Source organism: Macrobrachium rosenbergii, chromosome 22, assembly GCF_040412425.1.
Source record: "Macrobrachium rosenbergii isolate ZJJX-2024 chromosome 22, ASM4041242v1, whole genome shotgun sequence".
NCBI lineage: Eukaryota > Metazoa > Arthropoda > Malacostraca > Decapoda > Palaemonidae > Macrobrachium > Macrobrachium rosenbergii.
Genome location: NC_089762.1, coordinates 31,915,891 through 31,929,058, shown reverse-complemented (window position 1 = coordinate 31,929,058; position 13,168 = coordinate 31,915,891).

The following is a 13,168-nucleotide window of genomic DNA, read 5'->3' as shown; positions in this document are numbered from 1 at the left end:
TAAAAGGGAACTAACATATGCGATATAACATTAAAAGGGAACTAACATATGAGATATAAAATTAAATGGGAACTAGCATATGTGATATAACATTATAATGAAACTAACATATGTGACATAACATTATAAGGGAACTAACATATGTGATATAACATTAAAAGGGAACTAACATATGTAATATAACATTATAAGCGAACTAAAGTATGTGATATAACATTTAGATGTGAATCTTACATTATTTTGCAAAGGTTATATGTTAGATAGATAAGCAGATGTGCTTCATATTTTTACTGTATGAAATTAATTCAAGTTATCTAATTCCCTGAAAGAATAGAATTGAAAATATTAGTCAGCACAAGTATTATTTATTTAATTTTTTTTATACGTATTCACTTAAGTGACAAATTCAAGAATGATATATCAGAGTTACACTCAAAATGGCTTTCTCCTTTTCGAATTTCACATGGAGATAAGTTATTATTTGTATTCTTAAACTTTATTAGAATAAACGGAAACATAAAGAAATTAAGATGGCCGTTACTTTGCTTCGCATCACGCAAACAGAATTACGAGAGTTCCACAGTCGCCCCCCCTTTCTCTCTCTCTCTCTCTCTCTCTCTCTCTCTCTCTCTCTCTCTCTCTCTCTCTCTCTCTCTCAACCTTTTAGGCCTATAAACATAAAGCTAAATAAAACTGACATTCTTTCAGAGGGCGCTGCCTAAAACTCTAGATTTATATCTCGGATACCCAGAAGTAAATCTAATTTTATTTTTAAATGTAACACAAAGTTGGTGATATTCATTATTCGGAAGATGTTTAACTGGTTCCATTTCAAAAAGTAACATCCTAACATAATCAAAAATAAATAACTGATCTCTTTCACTTCAATTTTATTAGAGAGAGAGAGAGAGAGAGAGAGAGAGAGAGAGAGAGAGAGAGAGAGAGAGAGAGAGGGGAGAGAGAGTGAACCTCCAAAGGCGTGCTTATGCATTAGCCAAATGGAGATTGTAATGTGTGGCACCATCTTTTGAGTGATTGAAACGAACGACCTTGATGTGGCATCTCTACAGCTACCTTTTCCACGTATGTTGTTACATACACGAAAATAAAAAAAAAATAAAAAAAAGATGCTCTCAGATTGAAGTAGTATATTACCAGATAGGTACTTCCTCTTTCCTTCCACATCACTGTAATAACAATATAATTCGAGAGTCAATCCGTCAGATTCCCCCACTCGCCTTTCAACTTGATGAAATTTCTCCCTAAATTTCTCCCTAACGATTTCCCCGATTTCCTAAACCTTAGCTTCTTCCAGGAGACTGGTCTCCCACTTCCCCATTTTTTCCCCTTTTATTTCCTTTCTCTCGTTTGAACTCACTAAAGGAAACTACTCACAAAGACCAGGTAGCCACAGTTGAGCGGATTAGACTCAAGGGTCTTTTTCCCGCTGACTTTCTCCTTTTCCGGTCAATTCAATGAAACCTGGAGGAGATGGTTAGTTCCTTCCCCTGTTCGGACGTCCAGTTCTGTTGGGTAGTGGTGTAATTGCGCCTTGTTTGATAGGCCTGTCTTTTCTTTCAAACGGATGCTTGCGAGCTATTCCCGTATTCCTTGGAAAACCGTGATTTTGCAAGCATTCATATTCAGACAACATTCGTTCAAGACGATATTTGATCGGGAAAGAAAGCATAAAATTACTTTTCTCAATGTTTTGAGTCATTAATTTTGATACTGTATGATATAGTTATGATTCTCATTGCCATAATACATATTAAACGTTTTTATCTTTTATTTCGAAATGTAAACCAAGATTACGAAAACCGCGGTATCTATAATATGCCTTGATATTCGCAAGAATTCAAACTGAAATATGGGTAACGGCTTTCACCAGCCTGTTCATCGAAATTCCTCGAATAACCTTGTGAGGATGTGGGCTTCGAAAATAAAAGCCCGAAGGAAAACAGGTAAAATCAGCAATGTAAACTCGCTGAAATTCCCTTTTGAGGCGATATTATAAAGTCCCTCATCACCAACATGAATAAAACATAAGCAAATAATTTTTTTTCTTTAGTGTCTCAGACAGCCACTACAAATCTTGAAGCTTCGCAACACAACTGATTCATTATTATAATGAAATGATCAATATGCACTGCGTGTCCAGATCTATATCACCCAATCATCAAGGGGATTCTAAATAACTATCCTTAACTTATTCTAACTATAGCCGGAATGTCGACAGTTATCTTTGCTGAATGATAACTCAGGTCCTTCTCCAAAAGTCTCCTATGACTCTTCGACTTTAACAGGAAAGATAATCGTCGCAGTTCGTTATATATAAGCTGAGGTACACGTTCAGTAGTGTTGCAATATATATACATAGATATAGATATATCAGACAATTCCTTGGTTCTGTTCTCTCCTTCCTTTTAGGCACTGCAACATATATATATATATATATATATATATATATATATATATATATATATATATATATATATATATATATATATATATATATATATATATGTATATATATATATATATATATATATATATATATATATATGTGTGTGTGTGTGTGTGTGTGTGTGTGTGTATACATATATACGTGTGTGCGTGTATGTGTTTGTGATGTATGTTTATGTGTGAATGTATTTGAATTAGATCCCAATGCAGATTTGCACCTATAACACTCGGGCAATACTTTTACTATTAAATCACGAACTGCAATTTGAATTCTGGACATTCTATATGCCAACAAAGACACATCAGTTAAACGGGTACCAATATAGCATGTATTGGCGATATATGCTTTAAACTCATTTTAAGATCTATATTTACCAAAATTTTATAAGAAATTATACAATTTACTACTCATTACACCTCTATGGATATAAAACCATTTCAGCAACTACGACTGTGTATTAACTATATAAAAAGTACAATATATGTTTTTATTCACTTTGTAGATTACCAGATCATCATCTGGGTTACCTGCAAAGGCATGTCTTTGAATGATTAATGTTTATAACTGCTTTAGCATTAGACAAAACAAATGGGCCACTCCGATTCCTGCCTTCCAGCAACATACAAAACAGGACCCTGCAGTTTGTTGATGACGTGGCAAAGCTAAGTCATACTTAAAACGAAAATATCTTGCGATGGCTGAGCATGTCAGTTAATGTATAAAGTATTCATGATGTGAATACGTTTATTCCTCCTCCACAGCCACTTTAATTACAAGAGGAGCTATATCTAGGCAAGTCCCTTTCTTGATTAAAGCACCTTTTCTTCACCTATTTTTTACTCTGAGGTAACACTTAGTTGTACCAGGTGCCACTACGGATTTAAGAAACTCAGTTTGATACTGCATTACATGATTAATTTTATATCTAGGGAGTCACAGAGCAAACTTTTGAATAACCTCAATGATTTTATGTCTGGAGAGTCAACTGACTCACACAGGCAAACCTTTCAATTACCTAATTGATTTTATGTCTGGAGAGTCAACTGACTCACACAGGCAAACCTTTCAATTACCTAATTGATTTTAGGCAAACCTTTCAATTACCTAATTGATTTTATGTCTGGAGAGTCAACTGACTCAAACATTTGAAACCTAACTGATTTTATGTCTGGAGAGTCAACTGACTCACAGAGGCAAACTAATTGATTTTATGTCTTCAACTGACTCACACAGGCAAACCCAATTGATTTTATGTCTGGAGAATCAAATGACTCACAGAGGCAAACATTTGAATAAACTAACTGATTTTATGTCTGGAGAGTCAACTGACTCACAGAGGAAAACCTTTGAATTACCCAATTGATTTTATGTCTGGAGAATCAAATAACTCACACGGGCAATCAGTACTGTTCTTCGAGAAGAAGATAGCCAGCTCACTTAGCCACCGTGTTCGGCAGGGTTTAGAAAGCCTGGGAATCAACTCTGCCTGGCTTAATTCACCGATGGAGGTAATGTTATTTTACCTTAATTTCTTTGAGATTCGCCTTGGTAACCTTAACCAGGTCATAAGAGACCCATGCATATTCGCCTCTGGGTAGATGTCTTGCCCGTTAGTCCTGGATGCAGGTTTCTCTTGCTCATTTGTCTCGGCTCTCTTATAAAGAGAAGATATTCTCTTTTCCTCTGAAGTCAAGCTTGAATTCTGTCTTCCTTGTTCTTCAGAACTCGAGCTTCTCAAGGACACGAGAGTCTTATTCTAATGTAGTGATGTGTTTTGTGGCACCCAAATAGAAGGGAATGTCAGACCTTCATGTGATAAGAGTATATCCAAAATAGTAACAATTCAGTTGCACTTACATTTAAAGAAGTTTTATTGTGATCTTTCTTGAATAAGTTAAGATAATCAAGTCTCCTGAAGTTAAGAACAGTCCGTAATTAAACAGAAGCAAACTTAATAATCTTAATAATATATTAAAGTATTTTCAAGGAATTTTGTTTTAGGTTTTCACTGTTTATTCGATTCAGTGAATTGCAGCCACATAATTCATTCTTGAAATGAATCATTAAATCTTTGATTTAATAGGATTTTATTGATGGAATAGACTGAAGATTGCAAGAAAAGCGACAAATGGTGGAAGAATAGAAATAAGATAGCAGAGATTGCCAAACTGCTCTCCGAAGTCTACTATATGTAGGCCTCTGTATAGGCGGCCATAAAACGAATTGTTTTTCATCTTGCTCTTTTTAACCAAGTGTATTCTGTTTTACGTCTTACTTTTATTTACTGCATTTTTTTTACGATTACTTACTATATTCCTCTAATCCGCAATACATCCTATTTTGTTTAATATATGTATAACCTGACATTTGTGTTTTACTTTGTTGGAGGAAACAATTACCTAACTTGAATACATTGATTATCTTTTCTTAGGATGGAAAAATACGCATACAAATATAAGACGAATTGAAAGTTTAACTATGAAACAATAAGAATCCTTTTTCCTATTATTCCTAAAACAATAATTGCAACCAATTTCATCCATACTATAACTAGGGAAATAGAGCGAATGTGGAAAAATTAGTAGCGATCTTGTTAATTACGAATAATAATATAAAATTCAAAATGTTAAGCTTCTAGGATGAACTTTAAGTGTTTGGATGTAAACATTTACAGCGCAATGTATAATACTATATTATCACTGCTCGTATTGAATTAATATACCACTATAAAATAAAAGAATCTGAAAAACAGACTTCACAGTAGCAAATATACTTATCTTAACACTACAAAAATAAATTTGCAAAGTAGACAAAAAATTAACTTCTAAATGCAATTAATTAGAAAAAACTAGCGGAAGAGCAGAGAAAACTGTCTTGTGAAAAAACTCTGTAATCGCAACAATTTTCTGCAGGTAACATAAAGCATTTGGGAGCCAGCATATTGCAATGACACTTTTCTGAGGAAATAACGAAATCCTGCACACAGAAGATGAACTACGTAGGAAAAGGCTCAGCAAATCATGGCGAGGTTATATTTTGCGAAACTTGCATCCGTGAGGAATTATTATATGTTTTCGATGACTGCGCAGTATTAGAAAATCGATTTGGGCCTCATTTCAGGAAAATCTGAGGTAATCGCTTTAAACGTTTCAGCTTCTGCTGAGGAAGAGGCTGAGAACGTTGTAATATGCTACTTTTCTGTTTGTTACCTGATGATGTATTTGTGTGAGCATTTGACTGTGTCATAGAAATTCTTCTATTCAGTAAATTACCTCAGTGTTTACTGCTAATAAAAACAAGAGCAATTATCAATTATATTTATCAAAGTGTTTCATTTTGATAATAATTTGTTCTTATTGTACAGTTCCATAAAGACTGTTTTTAAACATCTCAATGTATATTTAATAACGATATCAGTTTAAAATCCTGAAGCTCAAATGCATAATCTTTTTGAAATGCTAGTGGACGCAGCAGCATTTGCTTGAGAGAATGTAATGCATTAATAACGTTACAAGTGTGAATTATACCACTCCTAGCGTTAAAATCAATTACCCATAGCGGTATACTTTCTTTCCAAATTACTACAAACGGGCTTCTTTAAATAACTGGTCCACCATTTTTCTATGACCAACAGTAACCAAAGCTCACCGTCCTTTGTACCAGTAAGCACAGACTTATTTGTATAATAGCTTGAACTGGATCAATGAAATTTAGGCTGTCAAGCAAAACACTAGGACAGAGAAAGAGGGTTTGGAGTACAAAGATCTCAAGTTGCAAAAGGCACTTAGTTTTAAGCCATTCAGCGCTTAGGACAGAGAAAAGGGGGATTTGGAGAAATGTACCAGAAAAGATCTAATTCTTCAAAGTTGCAACAGGGAGAAAACTCAGTAGTTGCAACTGGGAGAAAACTCAGTAGTTGCACTTAGAAGTAGCAGTTAGAGGTGCTGGACAGCGTGATTGAAGAAAGAAAGTTGGAACGGAGGGTAATTAAGTAAAAACCTAAAAAGTGGGTGCAGTAGTGACCGAAGGGCCGCCACAAAACCCTTTAGAAATGCTTACAGAGCACTGCGTGAAGTGCACTGCTGGGTTTGTTAGAATAGCCTTTGGTCTTTAATTACTGAAATTACAGAGAAAATTCAACATAGTTTTATAATTTCTTTATATTCAGATCATAAAATTCCTATATTTTACCATAGATTAGAACATGTTTATAGGAGGGGCAATCAAATTAAACATATTACTGTTGAATCAACCACGACTGAAGTTATCAGGTATCCAGTCTTCTCGCGTTACGGTGAAGGTTCAAAATCTTCATGCATATGGATGCTACAGAACTTTTCACCTTTGCCAAAAAGTTCCTAGCACTTTAGAAAAGCTTCATCCTGAAAAACCAAAGGCAATCGTAGAGGGAAGCCAAGTTCCGAAGAAGATTAACAGTATCCTTCTCTTGGGACCTAAAACCAAGAACTCCTGCACAACCTCACCTTACAATTCCTTAATAGGTCTGGTAACCCAGGGTCAAAACAGGAAATTAAATTTCACGAAAAACCAGGTTCTTGCTCAACAGTCCAAGTTTCAAAAAGGATAATTGTAGCCCCATTTTAAATGTGAAGCAGTGAGGTGTATCAGGTAACTATGGAGACTCAAACATTATGTATGTGATGTGTTTTTCCTTGTCATTATAACTGGGCAATGTAATTTCACACAGAGACGAGTTTAATCTTATCATTGTAATTCGGATGGATGAAGACTTAAATGTGCCTTAATTTGTTACTTAGATATCCATATAACGACAATGACAAGAAAACGTTACTGAGAAATAAATAAGAGAAACATAACGTCGAGAACCTTGGTTAAAATACTGAAATAGATAATAAAGTTGTATTCACAGATATAATGCTGTCAGGAATACATGATAAACATGAAGATTGATATTTACCCAGGTCAAGGTTCATAAGAAATTATTAACGATATTCTTATTCATTGGAAATTTCTATTAATAAACTGACATGAAATAAATGAAAATAAAAACAAATATTACCACAAATTTTAACTATGCTAAGAAACAAAGTGACTTCTACCATGGCTATAAGCCGTTTTATATCCCCATAATCATTCCTGATATTGTTGATATCAGTCAATAATAACTTCATCTTTTAATCTCCGTGGATTTGCGAGTCAAATATTAGTATATTTTCTGTTCCATTTTCTAATAAAAAAAACTATTTGCAGCTTTTTTCTCCGCAACTCATTTCCTTTCTACATTTAAAATGCTCTTGCTCTGTGCAACATTTGTTGAAATTTAAGACAGATAAATTTCTTCTTCACTGACGGTAACAGGATCCATTATCCCTGACCTATAAAACAGGTGTGGAATGACAACGCGGAGAGCATAACATGACGCGCGACGGAGTGGTACCACTTAAAATAATAGCTTTGACACCGTCGCGAGTCGGTTGTATTGCATGACGTACAACTCTTGCGATGAAATATGACTCTCAGAATTATTCACGTATTACGCACGATGCTTCAAATGGAACACGAGTATTTTGGGCTGAAAGTGTTCTGAGAATTAGTAGATGACATCCATTTTGCAATCAAATTTTTATGTATTTTTTTCTGTTGAAAACGTGTACAGTTTGTGCGCTGCGTCAAATTTTAGTTACCCTAAGTTGCGTATGATTGTTCCTGAGAGAGAGAGAGAGAGAGAGAGAGAGAGAGAGAGAGAGAGAGAGAGAGAGAGAGAGATTTCTGAGCTTAAACCTTATCCTGTTAATACCTAACTCATTGATTCGTGTTTTCATAATATATCTGATGATTTGGAAGTTTTTGAAAGAGAGAGAGAGAGAGAGAGAGAGAGAGAGAGAGAGAGAGTCGTTGCAAATATGTGGGAAAGATAAAATACTAACCGTACTGTCGGTCATATCAAAATAAAAAAAAAATTATATATTACTCAAAACAGATAAAAAAATACTTTCTTCAATTTCTTCTTCGACGTCAAACGTAATTCAGAGAGATAAATTTTATTTTATTTTCTCTTACGTTTTGTTTAATCTTCAATAGAAGCAAACACAAAAAAAAATCATTTTTATTAATTGAAAATCAAGAGTTCGAACCATCTTTGCATGCATCTCTCAGAAATGGCGGTGCTTGCGAGGTAGCCCGCATGCACCCTTCTCCTCAAAGGGTTTTGTTAATGAAGACAAACAGAGAACAGATTCAAGTAATTGCCTCCGCAACATCAAAGGGATACTGCAACAAAGCTACGCGGATCATGTAGAAACAGAGCTACATTTTTCTAGGTTGCTTCAGTGGCGGTATTTGTACGAGTTTTCAGTGTTTTGTTTTCTTATGATTCTATTAAAATCTCGTTGTGTGGTTTAAAACACCAGAAATATATTGTTTTTTTAGCTAAAACTAAATTGTCTGAATCTTACAGTGTTTTAAAACATCCGATGTATATTTTTGTTTATTTTCTTTTTTTTGTATTTTCGGCGTCGAGAAAAAATTCGTCAGACTAATTTAAAACGTTCATTGTTAAAATTAAAAAGCCAGTCTCAATGTAAGGATAAGGGGTACCTTATCGAACAGTAATTACGCAACTATATACTATAGAATGGTATAACTTTATTCTATTGCATTCCTGTGGCAATCGTAACTGTTAGAACATTTCTAAAGGTACATTTAGTGATGTGGTCGAAAGCTGAACAAAACCTTTTCAAGAAATCCTTAAGTAAAATCTACCTAGAGTTAAAATAATTGACCTGTAATGATTCCTTCTTATCCTACCTTCCCTTGAGAACAGATAATTAAGTGAATATTTTCCAACAAAATATTCACTAAAAACCTAAAAATATCTGTCTACGCAGTCTACATCATTACCACAAATTTTTCCTATGTAGGAGTCACAACCAGCTGAAAATCTTTTTCAACCCATATTCAAAAGCTTCTCTTTAATGGTGTGTAGTGTCAGAAAATTTGGAATGAAATCGTATTTTTCTGATTTGATCTGAAATGCGAGACATGGTGCTCGTGACTTATTTCAAGACAGAAAAATCTCACTGAAAGATATGCAATGTGTACTCTGTGTCGAGTTGTTTTCATTTTGATGTTTTGCCTGCGATGTTTTGCCCTTACCTAACTTTTACCTTTATTCACAATTCAGGAAGCACCGAACTTAAACAGGTGATGTATACAAGGTACCTGGCATATTGTAAGAAAAATGCAATGACAAATTTATCTAAATTTTGCTGTCCCTCTTTCACGCCACGGGTACATAGCTTAGATACTAATTAGGCGAAGTAACAGTTACTTAACAAATACAAGATTATCCCAGACAAGAGTTGGAAGGAGATTTTGTTTTTTCACCAGTTTCTCAGAATGCATGATTTTTTCGTTTAGCAAGATATCCTAAGAATGTACAAGGGATTTTCTTGGAGAAGTTTACTATGCTAATGATCAGTTGTCATGGAGAACGTATCACCTGGTATAAAACAAAAACGATCCAGTCTTTAAACACTACACAATAATGGTTTTTTTTATGTTAATGAATTAATGGGGCAGCTTTTTAGATCACAGTTCCTGACTCAACGCTAACATCAGATATATATACATAAATATCTTATCACAAACATGCCAGAACCCCTTTGCACACACCACCTCTTACCTCTACCTCGCACGCAAATTGAGGTTCACATATTTGCGATTCTGTTACTGTGAACCAAACTTTAATTATGAATACTTGAGGGAACAGAAGAGACGAAACATCACTTACAAAGCAAACGGCTTTATAAAGCTAGACGAAGGTATGCACTCTACGGTTTACTGAATCCAACTGTGTTTAAAAATGTCATATAGCCTATACAAAAGTATTAAAAATGAACACATTCATGTTCTTTGACCCCTAGACATCGGTATCGTTTTTCATTTCGTTTTTCTTTTTTCTGTGTTCTTCTTTTTATTTTCTTCTTACCTCCTATTGTTTGAGCTTACCTTGGAATCTCTTACTTTTTATTATCCTTTCTGTTTCAGCTATTTAGTGTGATTTCTTTTATTTAATTTTCGTCTAACATTACTTAAGGTTTATTGACAGAGGTTTTATTATTTCTCTTTGCATTTTCTATATTATTCCAGTTGTTACTACATTTTTTTTTTTCATTTGTATTGATTCCTCTGGAATCTAATTCATTTTAGGAAATTACTTGTACAGACAAAAATCGATGGAAAAGGAGGAAATTAAATATTCAACAAAGTTGAAAGTTAATGCGAAGTTGAACACAGAGGGTTTATCATACTGTGACACTACTGACATAGCCAAGTATTTTGTAATGGATAAAAAAGCATATCAAAAGAAAGAAAATCAAATGATATATCCTAAGGAAACTCAAGAAAATGTTACACGAAAACTTCTGCGACGTATCCCCATGTTAAAGACAACCTAATCAGAATACAAATGGTTCCTTTATATATAAGCCCAAAGACTATTTCCTCTCTGCCCTCCAGATACATAAAGAGGATGTCGTTTCCTGAGCTACGGGGAGAGAGAGAGAGAGAGAGAGAGAGAGAGAGAGAGAGAGAGAGAGAGAGAGAGGACTCGAGTGTTCCCATCTGGTTCAGCTTCCCGTTGAATGATTCGAGTAGTGCGGGGACTTCTAATGTTCCCGTTAAAGTAAAATAGATTTTCCCTCAAGAAAAGGTTCCCATAACCGTGAACTAAAAGCATTTCGTCCAAAGAGGGTTGTTCAGGCAATTTCTTTGTTTGGGGAGGAAGTCATTATATTATTGTTACAAATGATTCTTCTCTTATCATTACTAATATTTCATCAAAATCACCAGCAAAACCTTTTATTTAAACAAATATTTTATGTGTATTTTCTTCTGTTAAAGTTATCTAGGAAACCACTCAGATTTAACCGAAACCTGCAATGATAATGACACAAATTCATGAAAATGCAAGTCCATCCTACGGATATCTCGAAGATCTCAAAATCCCTTCATTCAAGAATGCGTTGTTTAATTCATTGGCCAATGGCATGGGCCACACTATGCCATCTTCCAGGCAGTCCCAGAAATAAACAAGTAAAAAATGAGCCGAAGTTTCTTCGACGCAATCGAGTTTTCTGTACAGCGCTTATGCAAGGCCACCGGTATGAACCGCGGCCCATGAAACTCTCAGCCGGCCGTGGTGGCCTATGTTGTTGCGTTGCCAGAAACACGATTATGACTAACTTTAACCTTAAATAAAATCAAAACTACTAAGGCTACACAGCTGCAATTTGGTATGTTTGATGATTGAAGGGTGGATTATCAACAAACCAGTTTGCAACCCTCTAGCGTCAGTAGTTGTTAAGATTTAAGGGCGGAGAGAAAAAAGTGCGGACAGAAAAAAGTGCCGACGGACAAACAAAGCCGGCACAATAGTTTTTTTTTCTGAAAATTAAAATCGTACTGAAGCCATAAACCTGTCCATCAGGAAAGGAACTTTACAGCAGTCATGAAAAACAGGGTTAGGAATAAGATTCAAATGCCAACAGTAGATGGAAAAAAAATTGCACAATGCAACTCAGTGATCAATGACATGCTACTAATCATTTCTTGCCCTTCCAAGTAGTGCAAACGCTGCTCTTTTATTTCCATCTCGTTAAGAGTCATAACATTCAGTCTTCTCTCTTTATCATATAAACTATAAGACGTTTCCTCAGTGGTACGTGGAACAGTTAATCACGCAATACTCTCCTAGCCTATCATACTTTTAAAAATTTTCGTATTTTTCTTTTTCAACTGACGAATTCCCCAACAGATTTTCGGGCTGATTGTCGCATGTCACTGGTATAATCGCAATGACATGTCGGACAAAAAAAATCAACATTATAAAAAAAGGAACGCTATCGGAGGGAAAGACATCTTTATCGAAGGTGAGACTTTTGTGTCAGAAAAACAATCAGGTCAAAAATACAGCATTTGAGATTGGCGAGCTTGACACGGTAGGAAACCTATTTTATTTTTGTTTATGACTTTATGTGGTGGGAGTGTTCAAAATTTATTCTAGTGAGAGATTTATGCCAATTGCTATTTGTTTCTAGCAGTTCTCTTACACAACGACTTTCTATAATATAAAAACTGAATTTTGTGATAAAGAAGTGAATGTCATCTTTTTAAAGTAAAAGCTGATTTATATTAGGTAAAAGAAGGTTAATGCATTATTGATTAATATTTCTTGTAGGTATATGAAATAACTGAAGCTGTTGATGTTTTTCTTTAGGTAGAACTACAATTGATTTAATATTGGTAGGAATACCACACTAGTGCCTGTTGTATTGTGTGAAATGATTATAAAAATTACTCACACATACACACAAACACGCAACAACACACACACACATACAGTACACACACGCATCTACACACACTAATGCTTGTGGTGCAATGAGCTTTGCCTAAAACAAAGGACCAGTAACTACAACAATGGAAGACTTCTGTGCAAGGTTTTAATGAATTTTCTTATTGTTATTGTTAGCACTGAAACTTCCATCGAAAAATCTGGAAGTCATCTTTGCTTCACAAAAGAATAAAACTTTGGCAGTTCAGTCAAGAGTAACTATTGAAGTTGGTTTGTATACCACGGTACGCTCGTCAGCAAGACTCGTCTGACCATGTTTGACCATTTGCCCATATTTTGATAGTTCTTCCTGAAAGAAAATG